General features: G+C 40.0%; 1 protein-coding gene and 1 non-coding gene across 4 annotated transcripts in view; one reads left to right on the top strand and one right to left on the bottom strand.

Annotated features, from left to right (window-relative positions):
- cntn5 (contactin 5) overlaps nt 1–17,623 on the bottom strand; it is a 166,676-nt gene that overhangs the window by 134,230 nt on the left and 14,823 nt on the right. For 2 of the 3 annotated variants that reach the window (XM_086080520.1, XM_086080517.1), the window contains exon 2: nt 7,428–7,544. The gene's annotated coding sequence lies outside the window, so the exon portion shown is untranslated. Of the gene's footprint in view, nt 1–6,420; nt 6,609–7,427; nt 7,545–17,623 lie in introns of those variants that run through there. The other variant, XM_086080518.1, reaches the window with a different exon arrangement.
- trnar-ccg (transfer RNA arginine (anticodon CCG)) lies at nt 5,147–5,219 on the top strand. Its single transcript has one exon. It is a non-coding gene; the product is annotated as a tRNA-Arg (tRNA).

Raw genomic sequence — 17,623 nt, 5'->3', positions numbered from 1 at the left:
TTTTAGACTTAAAGGGGACATATTATGGAAATTTGACTTTTTAATGGTTTGAATACAAATAGTTGTCTCTTTGGAGTGCCTGCTCGCCCCTTCACGTGTGAAAAAGCAATCAAGTAATGTTTTTTGTGATCTATACATGTCGACGTGGTGGGATATAATATTATCCCACAACATTATGATGTCATTTCAAACTGATCTTACAACATAGGCCTTAATAATAAATGGCATACACATACAGTAGTTCCTCACCAGTATGCAGTACCAAGCAAGTCAAAGTCTATCATGCATCACTTTAACTTCCAAGATGCCAAATCTCCTCAAAGACATCTTGGGGAAGTTGGGGCGTTTCAAAAAGAGTACAAAATGCAAATAAGGATGCAATGGGTTCAAAAGAAACATGAACTTGCAAATAACAGACCAAACAGGAACAGATGTTGGTTGACTGTAATTCTTGATCTTTGATGTATTTCAATGTCACAGAAGCTCCATTAAGAAACCTTGAACTGTTCCAACTTTGTGGGAAAAAAAAAAAATCATCTTCTTTAAAAAGCATCTGAAATATGCAAACTCGTGATGGAGCCCGTCTTGAGCGGTAATATAGCCGCGAAAGGTAATAAGCTCTTCTAAGAGAGGAGGATTCACGCAGAGCCAAGCTGTTCAAATGGTTCCAAGTTGCATTTGTGCCCTCGGAGACACACTTGCGGATTAATAAGTATGGCTTTAAACTCATATTCAGGCTTTTAATGGGTGAAAAAGCAGTCATTATAGGTGATTATGGTGTGTGAAAGCAGGCAGGCCGCCATAAACAGTTTTTTTTTTTTTTTTTAAAGACCACTGCCGGTTGGTCGGTCTGTTGGAGGCGTAATCTCAGCACAGGTTGGCAGTCGTGTGGGGCGACCTGAAGGTCAAAGTCTTGAGAGCGAACATTAATCATTGCCCAGAAAAGTGGCCCAAATGGTGTTTACATGGCCGCCGAGGGCTGGATTGGAACAAAAGTGGCGGCCTAATTTTCCACACTAAGCGGCGAGCGCCAGGGGTCGTCTATGGCGTCACGTGACTGGCGGGAAAACCTGGAGACAATTACATTTTTGGTTGTATATTTATGTATGAATTATTATTATTTTTTATCATGTTGAATTTTTTATTTTTGCCAATGAACGGGATACATTTTCATTCATTTTTCAAATTTGTCTGTAATGGAAAATTACCAGAGGCAGCACGGCACACTTGCCTTACAGACTGTGAAGTACAAATACGTATCTTTAATTTAATTGGGTATTGTTTTTTCTAGTTATTTTTACTCGCGACATTTAAAAACAACAATCTTTACTTTTCTACTCCTTACTTTGTAAAGATCAGCTTGGTACTTTTAACGTCTGCAGATGACAAAACTGTAAAAAAAAATAAAAATAATAATAGACATAAAAAAGGGGTAAAAACATAACGGTAAAGTCAACCGTGCTTTGATTGATTGATTGATTAAAATGTGGATGCCAAACTAATGCTTAAACTTTTTCATTTCAAAGTTCAACGCCATCTCCTGATATTTTTACAGAACAGATGGTTTGGATGAAGCCACTGACAATAAGCAAGAGGGCCAGAACTCACATCTGCCACATACAGAAAATCAAAACAATACATCGTTATGTGAACGATGGTGCAGCTTTTAAGTTGAACAGTAGCGGCTACAATAAAATTATAATCTATGAGAATGGCCCAGTCATGTAAAGTGACCCCCACCACCCCCCCCCCCCAATGTCATATTCAAATATATGTGTTGTGTTGGTGTTCCTGTAATCGAATCCAGCTTCAACCAATCTTTTAACACATATGCAATATTGAATGCAAATCATTGTCAAATGATTTCACTATTAATACTTAATTTATCTTCCTTCATAAGAATTAGGCTTAGCATTCAGCATTCAGCTTTGCCACACAATTTCTCCAGAAATTGCACTTAGTCTAGTTAATATATGACTTTCTTCCCTTGTTAAACTCAAACTTCAATACCGTAATTTTAAGTAAATTAAGTCTTGTCAGATTATGACTTTTGACAAATAATTTTTTTTTTAAATTGATTGCAACATTATGCATTTGTTGAATCCAAAATTGGCAGTACGCAAGGTCGTTCTGTTTAATTAACGTTGGAATTATGAGGAGGTCCTTGGAAAAAATTCACACAAATTTCAGAACCCGCAATCTAAAACGTTTGCGTTTTTCCTCCCTTTATCGAGTGGCTCCCGATCTCAAACTTCTGCGCTTATTTTGTTGGTCTTCCTACCCCCCACCCCCCGCCCGCACCAGAGCTCAACCCCGTTAGCTTTTGACGGCACTCCAAAGGAATTATTCACCGTGACCCCCAGCGCTCTGACAAGGTCACGGGCTTACTGTCTCGCCTTTCTCGCCGCGTCTGTTCTCGCCGCGTAATTGATCTGGTTAAGAAGCGTGGGAGGGAAGGTCATGTGTGGCCGCGGACACATGCTCTCCATCAGTGTGACACAGGTGGCCCCGCCATCTTTGGCGCCTACAGCCGCCTGTGATGAGCTCTAATTAGTTTGCAAGTTGAGACAAACCGGTGGTCATTTCGTAACACGATTGTTGCGACCAAAATGAACCTGGTTGTTAGCGTAATATTCTTAAAAGGCAGAGTGTAGTGAAAATGTCAACAGCAGCAATTAAAATGAATTTTCCTGATTGCTAGAGATTCAAATTTATTTAAATGCTAAAATGTAGGGGAGACCGGGCATAGTTAGGGTATATTTTTTGTATTCATGTCATTTTCACACTTTGTGTCAGTGCAGAGTTATAAGCTTTCAAAAAAGAGGGAGTGAGCATGTGACATGTTGCCCCTCCAATGGGTAAGTAGTCACACTATATGGGGTAAGTAGTCACACTATATGGGGTAAGATGTCACACTGGATTTTGCAACTAATAATTTATGCCTGTTCTCCTGTTTTGTTGTTGTTGTTTTTACAGCCAGAAAAATTGTTTATCAGTGGTCTTGAAAATATACCATTGATCAAACTTAAACATATAATATGAAATATATTAAAGTCCTTAGGAACTGCTGGTATGTAGGTCATAGCGCTCAGCCTCAAATGCCTTTTTTGCTTCCCTTAAACTGGAAATGTGAGATTACATTGAATTGAAAAAGATAAAGCATTTCGGTTAATTGATGGATGGTTCATCGAGAAACTTAAACCAGTCCTGACATGTGTGCATACTGTAGTTCCAACAACTGGAAAAATCTGTTTTTAAACAAAGAAACAAAACCTGGCAAACAATTTTTTTCACTCTTCAGACGCATCATCTGAAGAACAATTCTGGCATACGAAAACAGAGTTGCCAGAAGTGCAATTTTCATTGCCCCATTCTTTGCATATGTGACAACAAACCCCAAAATGACTGAGACAAGTTGCCCAAAACTACCATGTTGGCTAATACTTGCTCTAGTTTAAAGTTAGCTTAAGGCATGACAAGCTGCCCGTATCTCTCCCCCAACGAGTCCACATGATTTGCTGCTACAATTTGTCTATGTACGACGCCTGTTTCAAAACATATGAAGCTGAAAATGTTTTACTTTGGGTTGTGCAAAAACAGATAACTGCCACTCATCTCAGCTCACAATGTGCTATTCTCTTTCTCAGACAGTTCACAAGCCCTGACCATTTGTAGGAAGAAAACCAGTATTCCATTTTTTTCGTTGCGCCCTGTGGCGAAGAAGGAATTTGCAACGTGACAACTTGCACCGGTCTCCCTTACGTTAAGTCAGCTCCTGTATTGTACTTCTAAGACTTATGAATCTTGTTCCAGCTGCAATAAAAGCTTTGAAATCCCCACAACTTCTTTGGGGCACCATGAAGCTGTCAGACAACATCTGGTCCCACATTTGCGCACCAAGAAAAATCTGCAAGTACATTTTAATAGCGAGAAGGAGATGGATTCTGAAAAGAACGCAATGTTCAATTTGCGCGGGCCCGCGCCGCCCCTCTCAGACGGCTCGGCTTCGTTCATCAGCCCAGGATTGTTCTTGAAGGGCGTTCAGCCGACTGGATGGGGCAGGCGAGAAGCGCCGGCAAAAGATGCGAGGGAAAAATCAGAGCGAAGATCTGAATGAATTTCTCCGGTCTGGGAATCAATCAGGCGAAGCGGCAGCTGCTGCGGCTGGCGCCCGCAGTCCAATAGCCCAAATTGCAAATGAGACAATTGACTTGGCCATCGAGGGCTTTTGTTGACGAGATGTGTTTGTTTATGCCTGTTTGCAGAGGATGTTAATGAAAAGAAAGAGTTGAAACATGCAGAATCAGAATCAGAAGCTTTGATTCCTACAAAGTTTTGATGCAGTTTGCTCATTAAGAGATGGGAAACAGAGTCGTGTTGACAGAACAACAAAAGAGTGTAGACAACATTATTGGTAGTTTTAAATTGTAAAAAAAAAAAACAGACAGAGAACAATGTTCAAATATGAATGTTCAAATATCGTATTATCAATGCTGAACAACAATTAATGCTTGGAAATATTTGGAAAAGCACGATAAAAATGTGTTACTTTAAATTACTTTAATTAAAAATTTCAATAGAATTAATCATTCCAAAATAACTGGACAATTTGTTAAACATTAGGGATGTTTGATACCACTTTTTTCCAGACCGATACCAATATGAGTAGTCATTGTTTCAGTACTGACCGATACTAAGTACTGTTGCCTCTAATACTTTTGATACATAGCATTTCATTTAACACATTGACAACAACAAAAAGAATAAAATCATGGTTGACCGATGTGTCAAGGAGGACATACTTGATGTCAGATTTTTTTTTTTGCAGGCTGGTGTCCGTGGCCTCACCTAGTACTCGATACCTTACAAATTTTGCCCTATCAGTTCAATATCCAAATTTAGTATCGATACCCAACATTTCCTATTAAGCATTTTTAGGAAGTCAGCTCTAAAAAAAATAATGTTCCCATAAACATGATAAAGATCTTTCGAAGTATTTTTATCATGCTTCCAATTATTTTTTTGCTTGTACTGTGTTCTTTTATTAGTAAGTTCTAATTTTAAAATGAAATTTAGTATGTAATAACTTTTTTTTAATTTCTTTACTTTGCTCTGTTTGTAAATTATGTTACCCTCTTGTCAATATGACCCAGTGGCCTAATGGACAAGGCATCAGCCTCCGAAGCTGGAGATTGTGGGTTCAAGTCCCACCTGGGTTGACAGATTATCCATAAAAAACTGTGGAGCCACTCGTACCATCAAAAGTGGTAAACCCAAGCCATCCTAATCCTTCCATTGTTTACATTGCCTGTATTATTAGTTTGCGATGACCCTAAAACATTTTACTATCATTCAGAAAATATACAAAAATAAATGATCAATTCATTAAAAAATAAAATAAAATTTCAAATAGCATCCACTACAAAATAGATGAATTTATTCAACCCGCCTGTAAATGCCACAAGTTGACAGCAAAGAATTTATTCAATTAGAAAAGAGTTTGAATGAAGCTCCTCCCCTCATTTCAACATACAAAGATGCCTCAAATTGGCAACAAAGCAACATTTTCAGTACTAGTGGCTTTGGATTGAGCATGATTTTAGTACCCCCACCCCCCCCAAAAAACAGAGTAAATAGGCAAATTAGCAAATTCCAAACAACAACATATCATAGCCTAAAGCTAACAAAGCTGTAGTGTTGAGGATTCACAGATTAGCATTAGCTAACAGTATTAGCTTCTGATAACTGCTGCACAGACGCACTGTAAAAAAAAAAAATTGAATAGACAAATTAGCCAATTTCAAAGAACATATCATAGCCTAAAGCTAACACAGCTGTAGTGTTGAGGAGTCACAGATTAGCATTAGCTAACAGTAATAGCCTCAGATAACTGCCAGTTAGACACATTGTAAAAAAAAAATTGATTTGACAAATTAGCCAATTCCAAAGAACATATCATAGCCTAAAGCTAACACAGCTGGAGTGTTGAGGAGTCACAGATTAGCATTAGCTAACAGTATTAGCCTCTGATAACTGCCAGTTAGACACACTGTAAAAAAAAAAATTGAATAGACAAATTAGCCAATTTCAAAGAACATATCATAGCCTAAAGCTAACACAGCTGGAGTGTTGAGGAGTCACAGATTAGCATTAGCTAACAGTATTAGCCTCAGATAACTGCCAGTTAGACACATTGTAAAAAAAAAATTATTTGACAAATTAGCCAATTCCAAAGAACATATCATAGCCTAAAGCTAACACAGCTGGAGTGTTGAGGAGTCACAGATTAGCATTAGCTAACAGTATTAGCCTCTGATAACTGCCGCTTCGACACACTGAAAAGTACAAGGTTACATGGTAGCTGTCACTCAATTTCTATAAAAAGGGTTAAACCCTGTCACAGCTTGTATTCCCTCTCACCTCCTCCCCAACAATCTGATCCTTGGGTTTGTTTTCCTCTCGCTGCGTTGACCTTCTCTTCACTCATGTCCTCTTTGACAGCAACACCATCAGATTGCTTTCTCTCTCTGAGCCTCCAGCGGGAGGTCTGCGGCCCTCGAAAACGCCTCCGAGAACGTTATCCCCGATACACTCTCGCCACTTATCTCCGAACAAATATTTGGACTCCGATGTTGTCAGGGAGAGTAACTAAAGAGCGACCGCGGCAGCTCTTTCAGAGTCAATCCCGGCTCCTCTCGAGCGTGACAAATTCCCACCCTCCGACGACGAGGGTTCAATGGCAGAGCCGTTGGCTTCAGGAGAACGGGATGTACGTTACATTTAATCTTCACTCGCCGGCTGTCGGTCAATCAAGCTCACATCCTTCACATATATATATATATATAGAGAGAGAGAGCTGTCAAACAATGACATTTTTAAATCAGATTAATCACATCGTAGAATTTTGATTAATCACGATTAATCTCTTAATAAAAAAGGCTTTCTTATCTACACCCCCCCCCCCGCCAAATTTGAAGAGCACCGGTTATGTGTTAATTCTTTTGACATTTAATGTTATGAGGACGTCTTCAACATTTTTTGATCCACTGCACACGCTCATCCTCCTCTTTTTTTAAATCAGTTAATTACTTGCATAATTTAAAATGGGACAAACAATGACGCTGATACTTTGACTTGAACAAATATTCTAAATGTGACACGCATGAAATGATGTTTATTGCTCCAACACAACCTGTGCTAAACTTAAACGCAGCCGTCCGCTGTCATGCTAAAGGATAATCTATGGTCAAAATTAATAGTGCGATTAATCTGCGTTAATTCATGATTACTGCAATATTTTTTTGTGATTAATTAATCAATTAACGCTTTAACTTTGACAGCAATAATATATATATATAAATATATATATATATATATATATATATATATACACTTTTTTTTTTATAACGTGAAGTGCATTTACTTACCTTGAGTGTATGAAATGTGCTATAACAATAAAACTGCCTTGCCTTGCCAAAAGCAAGTGTTGTTGACAGTCAAACACAAGCAAACCAAGTCCAAGTCAAGCATGTCATGGCTCCTTTCTGCGCTGGCAAGATAAACAGGGAAACAGCAATTTATTTTTCATTCACTTTGTCAATAGTTTGTCTACTGGTTTGTGTTCTGAATGTGCTTTTATATTTCAAGGTTGGGTGTTCAGTATCTACCACAGTCTACCAACATGCACTTTTATGTATATATATTTTTTAAGAAAATGATTATAAAAACTTTTTTTTAAAGTTTCCAAACCACTGGCCTATGTAAATAATGAAATAAAATAAAACGCTTGGGGATTCTGCTTTTTTAGCAGGGGCCTGAAGGTTTTGTGCAATATTTTCTTCACTTGATGATGACTATCTTCACTGTATTCCGAGGTTTATAATGCCTTGGAAATTATTTTATATCCTTCTCCTGCCTGAACAGTGAAATCCCTCCGATGTTGTGGAAGCTGCTATAAGATGTGATTATCAAAATGGTTAAGCAAAGGCACTTTAGTTTAACTCAATTGCTCCCAAAAAACTTATTAAAATGTTCGATTTTAAATATTGCCATGCTCCCCAAAAACATATTTATACGTTTGTGTTTTTTTTTAATGCTAGAGCATACAAAAGGTTTTGATGCAGCCTCTGACCTGAAGAGGTTGCTTAAAGCAATGGTAGTTATTACAAAAAAATGGCCAGCAGGTGGCAGCAGAGTATTAGAGATCAACCAGAGCCATTTTGCAAAAAGCTCTTTTTGTCAGTGTTTTCACCAGGAATGTGAGTATTGATGAAACTTAGCTATATTCTAATGCTAATTGTTGCAATACGGAAGCAGATACAAATATACTTTTTTTTTCCTGATGAAAGAAGAGACTCTAATCTTTTCTTTGGTAGGTTCCATGTTTTTATAGCAATAGGACACAATATTCTGTGGGCTTTGCTAAATCAGTCAAAATCCAGTAAAACACCCGGGAGCGAAGGGGGTTGCTTCAGTGAACATGGCTAGGAGTGGATGAGTTAAATGGTGGTGTGAGCTGACTCCCATTCAACATTAGTTTGAATCATTCTGAACAGAGCCACATCCTCAGTTATAAGAGGGTGTGCACACTTGTGCAACTACATTATCTCACTTTTTTACTTCCCCACATGACCCCCCCCCCCCCCCCCCGTCCCCAATTGAATTGTAGAAGTCAGAGGTCCCAAACACGGTGGAAAAAGTTTTCAAATAATTTATTTTGGTCTCATTTTGTTCTATCACATAAAGCTGGCATTTGGCGAGGGGTGCGTACGCACACAAAGCCGCATGAATATTGTACAGCAGTAATGTAAGTGGGAACGCTGCATGTATGGGATTAATGCTCGCAATTCATTGGCTCTTGGGAGCCTCCAGTGATAAATCATTCATGGAGTTGGAGCGATGCATTTAGAGGTAGTACGCGCCTCGCCCCGGAGGAAGACTCATTAGTCGGGTTTGCTTTTGCCGCGAGGCCGCAATATTCCGTGGGAGGGGCTGCGAACAGCAGGGGCCCGGGGGGGGGGGGGGGGGGGGGGTGTTCCGTCGGGAATACCGCCGCATTAGTTTCCGGGTGTCCCGCCATCATCGTGGAAACGAGAAGACGCACTCGGGATTTTAAGGCTTAAAACGAAAGGAGGGGATATTGATTTATGAGCCGCCGCAGTCTTGCGCCCTCATTCATCATGCTGTCCACATGTACGCGCGTGCACGCACGTGCACGGCTCATGTCAGTCCCAGAAGTGTGACTTTCTCTTCGTCTCGGCTCACCACTTATTCTCATGTCGGAGTGGCCGGCATAACTCCTTTTCCCCGTTTTGGCTGTCACACTCTGACGGCTTGCAGTGGCGGGACGTGAAATATGGTCACATGTTGTTGTTTGACGGATTTTTTATTTTTTTTTTAACCTCCGCGCCGTTCGCGCTGTGCTTTTGGTTGTCAGCTAATTAGTGCTTGTTATTTTGAAAGTTATTCGTGATTCGCTTGCACAGTAGAGATAAAACAGAACAACTCAACATAATTCATGAGGAAGAAAGCCAACAGCACACATGAGAACAGGCACAATCTACTTGCTATAATTTGTCCACTACCACCTTGCACAATAGAAAATAAGCAAAAATGGATACATGTCATGTCACTTCAACATACCTCCTTGACACCAATTACTACTTCATAATTATCCAGGGCCAGAGGTGGCAAATCCAGGTCCAGAAAGTAAAAACCCTGCCCCAGTTTGGCTTTAGCCATTGATGCTAGCTCGCTAGCTCCTTAACAGGTAAACGAGCATTATGGGAGTTAGCTAGGGAGCTAGCTAACTAGCACTTGAGGCTAAACTGTGGCAGAGTTTTTACTTTCTGTACCTGGATTTGCCACCTTTGTCCAGGGATTTGGCATTTAGGTAGGCAGGTAAATTTTTCAGCTAATAATGGAAGATAAGTTCCGCAAAAATCACAAACAGATGGTAGTTTAGCGGAGCCTGGCAAGCCACACCCCCTTTCTCGAATGAAAGAAAGTTGGTCTTGGCACTTTTCAGCCCAGCTCAAAACGAACCCTGCAATCAAATGTGACGTATTCTTTGTGAGCAATGTCACTCTTCGGCGCCGGAGGTTTTTACCACAACAACTTCGCTAATTGGATCTTTTCACTGTCTGTCTGACTCATCTGTTACAGCGAGTTTAGCGACATACGTGCACTGGCGGCCATTGAAGGGGGGTTTGCCACGCACCACTATCCTGGTCAACCGCAGTCGAACAACCATGTGTTCGTTTTTTTTTCTCAGCCTGAAATGGATCGACCGCAAAGGACTTTTTGAAAACTTTTTTGATTGCCAACACGCCCCTGACACTGAACTATAAATATTTCAGGGATTACAGTAGTAATATTCATACTCGTAGCATTAGTGTTACGCGGTATACCAGTACTAAAAAAGTATGGCCATACCTGAACGTTCAAAATAATATGATACCACATATTTTCAGTACTGTTACTTTTAAGAATGACCACCCTGAATGCGTCGTGTTCAGTCCAGAGTTTGACAAATCAAAGAGATTGAAACAACGAAAGTACGCTAGCTTAATGCTAACATAATACTAAATGTGATTAACACGCTAGCAGATGTTATCATCAGTATTTTGGTAATTATAAACCTTCTAACGACACACGGTAAACTGTAGGTTTTTGCCATGGTAGCATTTCAGTATAGTTATTGTTGAATTATTAACATTGTTTTTCAGTTTCAATTTATATTTTAGCCGTTTTGGATTTAGTTATAGCTGTGTAGCTCAATGAATAGTATTGTCTATTGTATTCTTATCTGTCTCTCTCGCCTGAGAAGAGAAGGGCAACAAGTTTCTTTTTTATATTATCTAAAAGGGAGTATAGCCTAGTACCGGTCTCAGTCGGTCGAAGAGAGTCCAAGGACAGGCTGATGTATTATTGTTCAATTCTAATCTGATTTGTAGTCCTGGGAACTTCTGCCTTTTTGTGAATGGGAGGGGTGAGGAGACTTTTCGTATTCACCCACTTTTCAATAAATAATGATGTGCAGGAGAAGGAGGGACACACAATCTGAACGGAACACGGCTTGAGTGTCTTCATTTTGTGTGATCAGAAGCTTCTGATAATGATACCTTTGCAAAGGGACTTCTTCACCAGAATCTCACCATTCAGTTAATTGAACACGCAAAAAGTAGAATACAAATATTGTCTACTCTAACATTATCAAGATACTTTATAAGGAATAGTATCAATGTCAAAGCATGATGCTAAAGTAGCACAGTCCCTCGCCCTTGGATGACTAATGGAGCAGCTTGCATCACGATATATCTTGTAAGTCCCTTCAAAATTTAATGATCGCCTTTAGGATGTTTGACATTTTTCTCTGTGGAGAAATATGAGCACGTGATGAATATTTAAATCAGACTATGCTCTTCAATTTAATAAAAACACACTAATACAAATACATGAGATGCATGTGACAGACTTCTCATTACTTGAGAGAGGATGGAAAAGATCTTGGAATTGCAGGGATTTTCCTCCATCTTTCTCGCTCACCCTGCATGACCGCCGCCTCTCATCTGGCGTGAATATTAGCCGGCTCGTTCTCCATCTCGCCGCCTTCCTTCAAGGCTCCTCGCAAAGTCAACCCCAATTTATTTGTGCTGGATGGACTGTGGCGGTAACAGGCTCATTCACATGCAGCCGCTCGCGCCGCATTTGGCCCGCGCGTCTTGACTGGGGCGTCACGGTGAACCCTCAGTCAGCCCGAGTGAATTAAAAACAGCGGCGGCGTTGGGATGAAGGCCCCGTGGTTAATAATTCAAAAATGAACACGCAAACGTTCGGCACTTCAATCTTCATATCACCTGCGGAGTGCGAAATGGTCTGTTCCCAAATTCCAAATGATGTGCTATTATCCCACTTCTCCGTTGCGTTGAAATATCCTATAATGTGTCATATTATAAAAACCCAGGTGCTCTCGCTAATTAATTTTGTCAGCACGGTGAATGAGCGGTTAGCACGTCTGCCTCACGGTTGCGAAGTTCAGGTTTGATTCTCAGATCCTCCTCTTGGGAGTTTTCCTGTTCTCCGAGTGCTTGCTAAGTGTTCTTCCTGTACTTTGACTTCCTCTTGCATTCCCAAAACACGCATGTAAGCTTCATTTAGGATTCTACATTAAAGATGGACACAAATGCTTGTCTTATACGTGCAATGGTATTGATATTACACTTATAATACAATCAGGAACACACACACAAAAAAAAGCAACGTTTTGTTAAGTTTCATTTACTAACGGCCGACAATTACGTCATGCGATTGATGGCCCATTCATTCAAATCATATCTAAAAAGCACAATGACACAAAAATCGCTTAATTATCCACAATTCTAAATGCTGATTTTTACTTAAGTAATTTTGATTGAGAATTATGAGTTTGTCATTAATATAAATGACTTGTGAACGTGGCAGGAAAGTTACAGTTATCCAAAGTTCCCCCAAGATGTTGGGTGGCCAGTTAAATGCTGTGGCTCAATAACGCTTGGGAAACATTGCACAGAACTGTACAAATATGTCTTCCGAACCCAAAAAGGATCTGACAGCAAAAACAACTCAATGTCAAACAAGTAAACGCTTATCAAAAGGATAAGCCCACAAAAAGCCGAATTCAATTTAATCTGTTTCCATCCTGGAACAAAAAGAATTCCCACTGATTGAAAGCAACTTTTCATTAAAAGCGATTCTTTGCTTTTTTGTCACCCGCCAACGCGCGAGTGCAGAAGGGAGTATTTGTGGTTTCGAACGATCAATAAATGTATCAGTGGGCCACTTCCAACCAAGCCTTCGACTGCGGGGGGGTTTCTGAGCCGCCGCAACACAAAGTGTGCCGCGAGGAAGCGCCGAAGCGTGAGTTGTTCTAAAAAAAAAAAAAAGGGACGTGAGATCTAACAATGGTTAGATATGCAGCATTGCGCCAAGAAATCCGCCAGTCGTCGGTGGGATGCTCGGACTCGACTGGCTCTGTAAATCTAATACCCCGGGGGCGTGCACATATCCAGCGTAATAGCCCGCAGCTCCAAAGGATGAAGTCGGCGGTACTCTGCTTTCTCTCCGCCGACCCAAAACGATTGTACTCTCACATTTACAGAGCGCGCTTGGCTAAAGCCGCCTTTCCGATTGCCGATCAATTTTATGCACAACAGAACCGCGGGACGCTGTTCTAATTGTGTTTGCATTAGATCTCTTTTGCTAGCCACACTGGCAAACAGAGCTGAACCGCCCACTTCCCCCTCCACTGAACAAGAAAATGGGGCCCGGGCTTCGTTGGCAGCGGGAGGATGAGTTTGCCACTCCTCGGAAACAATCACACGTCTGGCAGAGTGCAAATGTTTACGGCGCGCGGTGCAAATACAGCCGAAAAAAATCAGCATTTTATGAGTCGGAAGTAGCTGTTAACATCTGTGCTCATGCTCTCAGACTGAGATGAAAGTTGGGGGAGCGATCAATCATGCGGCTAAATGCCAGGGGACGCGCCCCGTTGACTGCCCAGGCTGACATGCGCTCTGCCCCGGTGCCACGACAATAGCCGTCAATCTGTTTCATCCAGGTGTTGCATCGGCGGCACGCGCCAGCCACCATCGTTCGAAAGAACGACACATGGCTGCCGTGCTCACTCGTGGCGTCTCCTTTTGAGAAGTGTCAGTTGTAAAGAGTAACCCTTCGTTAACTCCCAAAAACGTATAAAAACGTTCTATTTTAAATATTGCCATATCCCCAAAGCGTATTAATACGTTTATGTTTTTTTTTTATGCTATAGCATACAGAAGGCTTTGATGCAGCCTCTGACCTAAAGAGGACGTTTAAAAAAACAATGGTAGTTATTACAAAAAACGGCCAGCAGATGGCAGCAGAGTATAAGAGATCAATCAGGCCCATGTTGCAAAAAAAGCTCCCCAGGGATTTAAACAGATTTGTGAATGATGATGAAACTTAGCTATATTCTAAACCTAATTGCTGGATAATGGAAACATACTTTTTTTTCATAGAAATATACTTTTATTTTCCTCATGAAAGAACCGACTCTAATCTCTCTTTGTTCTCATGAACATTCATGATGTGTTTTTCATGGAAAACGGGCGGGGATGGGGGTAAAAATCCCCCCCAAAATGGAAAATATCCCAAATATATATTTGTTTTAAAAACTGCAAAAAAACAACAAAAATCTGTGAATATTTGATTTTGAATACGAGCATGCAGGAGTCAACTGTATTTTTTTTAAATACCCCAAATATTTTTATTTTTATTTTTTTAAACAAGGGGGAGGGGGGATGTGAATATGCAATTCTACAGATACCGAACCCTGAACATGTAGGGGTAAACTGTATTTTTAAGTTGTAATATCACCATTCACCACTAGATGGAAAACATGACTTAGTTGTGCTTACACCAGGTTACTACGTCGTGTGTAGGCCTAATATTTTTTTTTTTTGCAGATTTGGGATGATATGCAGGACAAACATAGAATCTCAATAAAACTGTAATTTTGAATCAAATACACAAAATAAGTTGATTTGCTGTTCAGCAGTTTTGTGCTGGTATGGTAACTTTTATGCAAGAGAGCCGCTTGCACACACACAAAAAAAAGACTGCTTAGTGTGAAATGAGTTGAGGTCCTTGCCACCATCTTGTGCTTGTATCTCGAACTTTGTCTCTAAAATCTCAAGGCACCACTGAATGTTAATTCAATTTCCCCCCCATAATTTCTAAACTTGCGTAGGAAAAGTGGATTGTTTTTGGGTCGTAGTCAAAGCTGGTAGCAACCGACCGTGAAATTTTGACAATTTTTTAGAGTGACTGCAGTTGTTCTTGTCTTCCCAAAGTTTGACCCTTTTCACCGAGTGCTGCATGGCTGATTCTCAGGAAGTTCGCTTTTCACACTCGGCACTCAACATTCCGGAGACACGCTGCCCCCTATTGATTCACAGAATCGAAAACAAGGCACTATATCGCATTCGCATTGCCAATAAATTGGGCCTCGGAGGCTCGGCGCATTCCACATGGCCCGTCTGATGTCGGAGTTTGTAGCCGCGGCCGCCAACGTGTGGGTGGTGCTTTCTTTCTGAGGTGAACACATTCTGTACTCTCCTTGCACGGAAGGCAGCTTGGGTCCTCGCAAAGTAAAGAACGCATGTCGAATGCGTTGTAGACATTTTTGGTGTCAAGAAAGCCAGAGGACGTGATGCACCTGACATTCCCAGAGTGCTAATCAAGCGCGAGGATGATTAATACCCCGTACCGACTGCTGTCCCCATGGTAACGCGCTCCCACTGGAGCACGTGTTTGTCTGAATGCTCACTCACTCGTCCATCAGTAAGCATCCACTTCAACAAAAGATGCTTTGAGAAATATCTGCACCAGTCTTTCCATTCTTCTCTTTTAAAGGACGTTCATTAATGTTGACGGCTGAGGTGGACGAAAGCAATTAGCAAATGCTACTATGGCCAGACATTTTTTTTAATCAATTTATTTATTAATTTATTGATATGCACAACGATAAACCAACATAATTGAGCTCATTCACTGCCAACCGTTTTTACTGAAGCAATCCTCTTTGCTCCCAGCTGTTTTACTGGATTTTGACTGATTTTGCAAGGCCTACAAAATATTGTATTCTACTGCTATAAAAACATGGAACATACCAAAAGAAAGATTAGAGTCTCTTCTTTCACAGGAAAAAAAAAGTGTATTTGTATCTGTTTCCATTTTGCAGCAACTATCATTAGAATATAGCTAAGTTTCATAATTATTCACAAATCTGTTGAAAACACTGGGAAAAAGAGCTTTTTGCAACATGGCCCTGGCTGATCTCTTATACTCTGCTGCCACCTGCTGGTCGTTTTTGTAATAACCACCATTGATGTGAGCCACCTTCAGGTCAGAAGCTGCATCAAAGCCTTCTGTATGCTTTTGCAAAAAAACAAAAAAAAAACACAACTAAAATAAGTTTTTTAGAGTACAGGACAAAGTATTAAAAACATATTTATACGTTCACACTCACAGGATACAAGTCTTTAATTTCAATTTATTTTTCCAGATAACAAAAACATTAATCAATGACATCTACCTGATTATCAAATGAATAAATGATTTTGAAATGATAATTGAATTTCAGCTTCTCAACATTTTCTGTATCCTTCGTGAAAGTATTTGCTATTTACAGTACCAAATAACCGAACAGGATTCTACCTTTGGCCATAATGCGGCGTGAGATTCTAGAAGAAAATCCTTTCCGTTGTTATAAATGGAAGTTTCAAATCCAACCGTAAGTTCTTCACTGCCGTCAACATGATAAGGAATCGGGAATTCTACTGAATCCGAATTCTACTGTTCTTTGTCTCAGGTATGGTCAAATACATTTCCCCAAAAAATTCAACTTTTTTCTTCTTCATGATACATTTTTGAGCAAATTTTGGTCTGAAAATGTGTTATTTTCATGCGCAGCCAATATAAATGAAGATATTATATTACATGGGATAAAAATTTAAAAAAGCTCCAAAATGACCAAAAATGCAAACGTAACATTTACGTCAACCCATTTTGCACCGTTGCTTGACATTAGCTTCCACAAAGCGACACCAGGCATGTATCAACATATAGTCATGTTGATTTTACAGCATATAAAAAAATATTGGCTATTATTATTCTTAACTTTTGTCTTTTGCGTTAAAAATAAATTTCTATAGCGGGTAAGAAAGTGTGAAAAAGTGTGGATGTGTAAAACACAGTTTGTGAATCCGCCATACAAGCTACGCAGCTTTTCTCACTGACATTTTACGGTCATTAAAAATGATCCGCAAGTCGTTTTGACCAAACGCTGAAAGGCAGTTTGACAGTTTGCTGAAACTCGTACAACTTCTCACAGTGCTTTTCTTTCATGAAGCGTATGTTGTTGTTTTTTTGTGCTATGATTAAAAATATGCTGACACGCCGGCTGCTTGTGACTCACACTGTTTGCTGAAAAAGAACCTTGGGCATCACATGCTGTTCCCCGCATATACAAAAATCCTCCTCGCGTTTGTGTGTCTACACCAGCGATTCCAAACTTCACGAATCAGACTTTATTATTGAGTATGATTATACTATAGCCCACAATTCATGTGTTGATGTCAATGAAAAGAAATAACGCAGAGGCTGTAAAAATAAATTCCTTCCAGAGGATGTCCTAAAACGCCACCAGGCTTTTTTTTCCCCCGACGTAAGCTTAATGTACTTCCTGTGTTTTTATTTTTTTTTATGATGTTATATAGTAATTTTATGTCATCTTACAGTATAACGCAGACGTGACATTCTGTAACCGAGTCGATAACTAATCTCCGTCCTTGACAGATGTTTGCTCGGGGGCACGATAAGTGTGCCTCTCTGGAGTGTGACACGGATGCACTTTTGTGGTCTCTTGTGCATTGAAACGTTAAATACAGAAAACCCCAAATATGAAAAACAATTCAAATTTGACCCTCATTTCAAACTCAGAACATTTCCCTTCAAAACAAATGGTTAACTACGAAAGAGGATTAGGGCCAGTGAAGAGAGAGAGAAAAAAAAGGTTGGTAGGAGTCAGAATTCTGAGAATGAA

The sequence above is a fragment of the Leptonotus elevatus genome, chromosome 7 (assembly GCF_054856555.1).
Source record: "Leptonotus elevatus isolate MCC_2025b chromosome 7, RoL_Lele_1.0, whole genome shotgun sequence".
Classification (NCBI taxonomy): domain Eukaryota; kingdom Metazoa; phylum Chordata; class Actinopteri; order Syngnathiformes; family Syngnathidae; genus Leptonotus; species Leptonotus elevatus.
This window is presented reverse-complemented; position numbering and strand designations above follow the sequence as displayed.